The sequence below is a fragment of the Triticum dicoccoides genome, chromosome 1A (assembly GCF_002162155.2).
Source record: "Triticum dicoccoides isolate Atlit2015 ecotype Zavitan chromosome 1A, WEW_v2.0, whole genome shotgun sequence".
NCBI lineage: Eukaryota > Viridiplantae > Streptophyta > Magnoliopsida > Poales > Poaceae > Triticum > Triticum dicoccoides.
Window position 1 is genome coordinate 601,787,461 of NC_041380.1, and position 5,697 is coordinate 601,793,157.

Genomic DNA, 5,697 nt, shown 5'->3' on the forward strand with positions numbered 1-5,697 from the left:
TACTCTATTTTCCCTACAATTTTCCCTTGCCCTCCCCATTCTATGGGCAAACCCTTGCACCCATCCCTCGTGGCACGCCGCCCTTCCGCGGCAGCACAATGGTCATCCGCCCACCCGAGGCGGGGCAGTGGGTGGAAGATCTGCCCGTCCACGGCAACCATGTGGCCGATCCGCTCATTCACGACGAGGTGTCCGATCAGCCCATCTCAGGTAGCGCGGTGGCACAGCCACCAATCCACGGCGGTGCGGTGGATGATCTTCCTATCAAAGGCGGCGCGGTGGAAGCTCCACCCATCCGCGGTGTCATGGTGGCAGATCTGCCCTTTGGCGCCTGCCCGATGGCGCAGTGGCAGATCTGCCCGTTGGCAGCTGCATGGCGACGCGGTGACTCTGCCGGCATTGGATTCACTGGTGGAAAAAGGGCCTTTGGTCGCGGTTCGCAACTGCCATTAGTCGCGGTTGCGCAACCGCGACCGAACGGGCGCGACTAAAGACCCCCCCCTTTAGTCGCGGTTGCTTAAGAACCGCGACTAAAGGCCCGTCCATGTGGGCGCCAGGTGGCCGTCGGGGCGGAGGATCTTTAGTCGCGGTTCTTCTGGCCAACCGCGACTAAAGGCCGCCGCAGGTTTAGGGTTTTAGCCCCCCCCCCTAAACCTGTTTTCTGTTTAATTTGTATTGTTTTATTTCTTTTGTGCTTTATTTTAATTTTGAAGGAGTTTCATATATTCTACGGTACTACATACATGCATATGAATGTACAATTTCAAATAAATTTGAAATTAGAACCAAAAAGAATTCAAGAGGAATATACAATATATATTCAATATCATCGGATGACCATATACAATTTTGAACAAGTTTCCATACATGATTTAATGCATATAAAGTTCTACGTCCTCGTAATAGTGTTCTCCTTTAGGATGGAGGACTTCCCTGCTGAACCATCCAGCTAGTTTCTCTTGAAGTGGTCGGAAGCGAGCTTCTGGACTAAGCATCCACCGGAGGTTATTCCTCTGAGCATTGGTATCACTCGGAACCCGCTCAGAGGTGTATCTCCGGATCATCTCACAGACATAGTATCCACATAGATTGGTCTCCGGTGGCTGAATATCCCCAGCATTCTTAGCCTTTAACATTTTGAATTCTAGCTCTTTTTTGAATTCACCGACCTTTGTATCTACGAACCGTCTCCAAACCCTACGAGGCAAAGAAAATTAAATGAACAAGAGAGTTATTAATTAGTTACTTGATATTAGAAAATGAACGAAATAGGCCGATCGATATAGAGCGCAAATGAATGAAAATAATTACTTCTGCAGCATTCTTCTCATGCCGCCCCAAAGCTTTGGATCCATATTCACAGAGTCGTGGACGAGACATTCTGAGGTGTTAACTTTAATTACTAGCAGAATCCAGTGGAACCTGCGGACACGATACATGCACAGTACGTCATGCATAACTCATCGATTAGCCGGCCACATACCATGCATGGAGTAAACAAAAGAGAATGTGCTCAAGACAGAAACACTCACTCAAAATGGTAAGGAAATAGAATATCACTTTTGAGTTCCTGCTTTGTAAGAAACTGCCACAGGTCTGCCTCCACGTCGGCGGGGTAACGCTCCAACACATGTCCATTAACGATGTGTGGGTCAATGAACCCAACATCATGGATGTTCCTTACTCTGCATTCCTTAATCTTCATTCTGCATATATAATAGCGGACACAACAATATAGTTAGGACATATATATAGTGCAGGCAATATGAACGAGATGGGGTAGAAATTAATAAATCACTTACAGAACGTAGCAACTGATGATAGATTTATCGAGCTCGCGCAGATTGAAAAGCTGGAACAATTCACTCAGTTCAATTTGTACATAGTAATGTTTGAAGTGATGCTCATGTCTAACTTCCGCATAAATATATTCTTTGGCGTTTTTATTTTTTATGTAACCCTTGTACCATTTCAGCAGACCTTTCATTTGTGGAGGTAGATCCTTTTCCTGCGCAGGCTCGACGAGAGGCCCATTCTTGACATATGTAATTACTACCTCCTTCACTGGCGCCTCATCAAGGCCTAACAGTTCACGAAGAGTAATACCTAAGTTGGCCGCTTGTTCTCTGGCACTCGTTACAGTCAATCCATGTGCTGCCGCAGCTTGTATGATCTCGGGGGCATCCGGACAGAAGGCTTCCACTATAAGCGGGGCAATCGATTGTTTACTTTGTTCCCCGAGCTGGGCAACTTGTTTCCCGCTTTTTTTACTTTCGGCCTTCTCCCGCTCTTTGTTCTCCTTGAACATGAGTGCCTGCCTGCGAAGTTCACGTGCATAGTCGTTAGGCAGATTCTTCGCGGCTTGGGACGGTGTGCTCAAAAATGACTTAGCCCACTTCTTTTGCTCATCAGAAAATACTGGCTTGGGCTCGGGCTCTCTTTTCTTCTTGCAGTCCGCCTTCCATTTCTCCAAATCAGCAGCCGCGGCCGCGTCGACTTCCTCGGCACTACGTTACCAAGGCCTTGTGGGGAGAGGCTTCAGTGATGGCTCCGGTACCTTTGTGGTCTTAGGTACATAAGGGTCCGGGTTAATAATCCAGGACTGCTTCTGCTTCTTTGCCGGAGGTGGATTGGGGGGCGGCGTCTGATCACCCGCCGGACGAGGACTGGGGGGCGGCGGCTGATCACCCGCCGGACGTTGTGGACTGGGGGGCGGCGTCGGCTGACGTGACGGAGGTGTAGGTGAACCGCCACCACCACCACCACCACCACCACCGCCACCGCCACCACCACCACCGTAGGGGGGTGGACTTGTTGTCCTTGGCGCCTCGCCTGGAAACTTGATAAACTTCTTTTGCCATAGAATGAAATGGCGCTTGACATCTCCAAGTCTTTTCTCCCCTTCAGGTGTAGCAATGCCAATCTCCAGGTCCTCAAACCCTTGGACTATGTCCTCCACCGTGACACGAGCATAGCCATCTTGAATGGGGTTGTTGTGGTGGAGTGCTCCAGGTAAACATGGTAAAGCACTGCCGATGACTACCTTCATGGACATGTTCCCGATAGGATAATACAGATGACATTCTTTCATCTCCTTTATATCGTCCACGGGGTAGCGAGGAGGCTCCGGTGCAGTAATTTCGACCACCAGAGGCTCCGGTGCAGTAATTTCGACCACCAGAGGCTCCGGTGCAGTAATTTCGATCGTCGGTGCATCTGCACCAGCCGGTGGGGCCTCCGTGGAAGCCACGCTGCTTCTCCGCTGCTGGCTTCCGAGGTCCGCTGGATGATCTTCATGCTGCACCCGAGCTGCATCTCTTTCGGCTACTAGTACACTCATGGTTTTCTTCATCACATCCATTTCCGATGCCAACCGCGCCACAACATCTGCTTCCCGATCCATCTTTCTCTTACGGCTTCTGTAACCGTACGGGTCATCGTTCTGGGGGAACCCTATTTTCCACGGAATGTGCCCCATGCCTCGTACACGTCCTCCGTGTTCAGGATTCCCGAGGGCTTTTGTCAGCGCGTCGTTCTCTCTGTTGAACTTGATCTTCCCCTGTTGAGCATCCCTCATTGCGTTAATAAGGGCTTGGGTGGGTTTAATTAATTTGCCCCGGTAAACACACTCCCCTGTCTCCGGGTTCAGCGTTCCCCCATGCCCGTACCACCAGCTTTTGGCCCTTGGGTCCCATCCCTCCGTACCTGGACGGATTCCTCGCGCCCTTAGCTCGTTCTCCATCTTCTCCAACCTAGGCACCCAAATGCGATACCCTCCTGGCCCCATAACATGATTGTACTCCTTCTTAGCCGCATTTTCCTTATTTTTTTCGATATTTGAATGAACTGCTCCGATTTCTTTTGCTTCACAAATTCTGGCCAATCATGTTTCAGTTTCTCATATTGTCCTTTGAAATCCGGAGTCTTGTTCTGCTTGACAAAGTCATGGGCTAGATTTTGCTTGAATTTCCGGAATGCGTCGGCCATCTTATGAAGAGCGAACTGTTTGACTAGCCTCCTCCTCTCCTTGTTTTCCTCAATCTTGTTACCCTCCTCATCGAATTTGTTGTATTCCGGAGGTAGAACGAAATGTTCCATAAGCTTCTTGAAGCAATCTTTTTTTGTTCTCTTATCGACAAAAGTGAAACCAGCAATTCGTGCCTTCTTTGGCTTATTCCACTCCTGGACGGTGATCGAGACGTTGTCTCTAACAACGGCTCCGCATTGGTTGACAAACTTGGTGGCGTTCTTGCGGGGCTCCAGCGGCCTGCCGGTTGCACTGTCGACAACCCCGATGGTGCATGTTTCTCCTTGTTTCATCGTCTTGGTTGCGCCACGCTTTAACGACGTACTCGATTGTTTCGACGATCCAGCCGAGGGCTAAAATAAGAAAGAGAGTCGCGCGCGTTAGTACACACATATTTATTCAAATCAGTTAGTTTGTATCACCAGAGGCTCAATGTATATATATACCTCGGCGCCGGAGGTGGTTGCTACTTCCATTTGAAGATCGTCGTTTATCGACGTTTGTTCGGCATCATCTTGCTGACGGCGCCCTTCATCTTCACCGTCAAGGTTCAGATAAGAAGAGATATCATCTTCTTCTTGTCCGGTCGGCACATATAGAATATCGCCGTTTATGATGCCGAACATATGTGCTTCACCGTCCGGATCATAGTTGTCCATAATCGGGTCAGCTCTATCGTCCGCCATTATGTCAGTCCTGAAAACATGTAGTAAAAACAAATTAATTAAGTGAAGAAGGGGGGCGGTGGCGGTGGCGAAAGGGCGGTGGCAAAAGGAGGGGGCGAGGAAGGGGTGGGAGAGGGTGTCGCGGTAGAGCGCGAGAGCAGTCTTATGGTTTCAGACCATGAGCTGCAGTCATTTGCTAGAGAACTTGAGTCATTTGCTAGAGAACTTGAGTGTGACGCCCGGATACATTAACCTCTGCTAATGGTACCACATCACCACGATTACTGTGGTTAATCTCGTGATGATTCAAGTCCCTTTCGAATTTAAAAATTCAAAATCAAGTTAAAAAATTAAAAATTTCAAACATAAAAACTAAAATGTTCAAAGCGTGGCAAATAATCCCTTGATAATTGTCACGTTGAAAACCACATTTGTAAAGTATTTAAATGCGCTTTGGTGAATAAAACCGTGCCTTAAACAATAAATTAAATGCATTTTATAATTTATAAAATCTTAAACTTTTTTAATTAGGCATGAAACCTTTTGTGGTCGCGGTTGGGGAGGCAACCCGCGACTAAAGGGTGACCTTTAGTCGCGGTTGGGGAGGAGACCCGCGACTAAAGGGCTTTTTTGGCGGGGTTTTGTTCCCGCGCGCAACGACCTTTAGTCGCGGTTGGGCAGGCCAACCGCGACTAAAGGTATTCTTAAAATACTTTTTCTTTTTCAAAATGTTAAAAATACAAATAATATATCGAAAAATTCAGAAAAATAAAACTAATTCAATTCAATATGTTAAAAACACAAATATTATATCAAAAAATTCAGAAAAATAAAACTAATTCAATTCAAAATTCTAAAAATACAAATAATATATCAAAAAATTAAGAAAAATAAAACTAATTCAATTCAAAATGTTAAAAATACAAATAATATATCAAAAAATTCAGAAAAATAAAACTAATTCAATTCAATATGTTAAAAACACAAATAATATATCAAAAAATT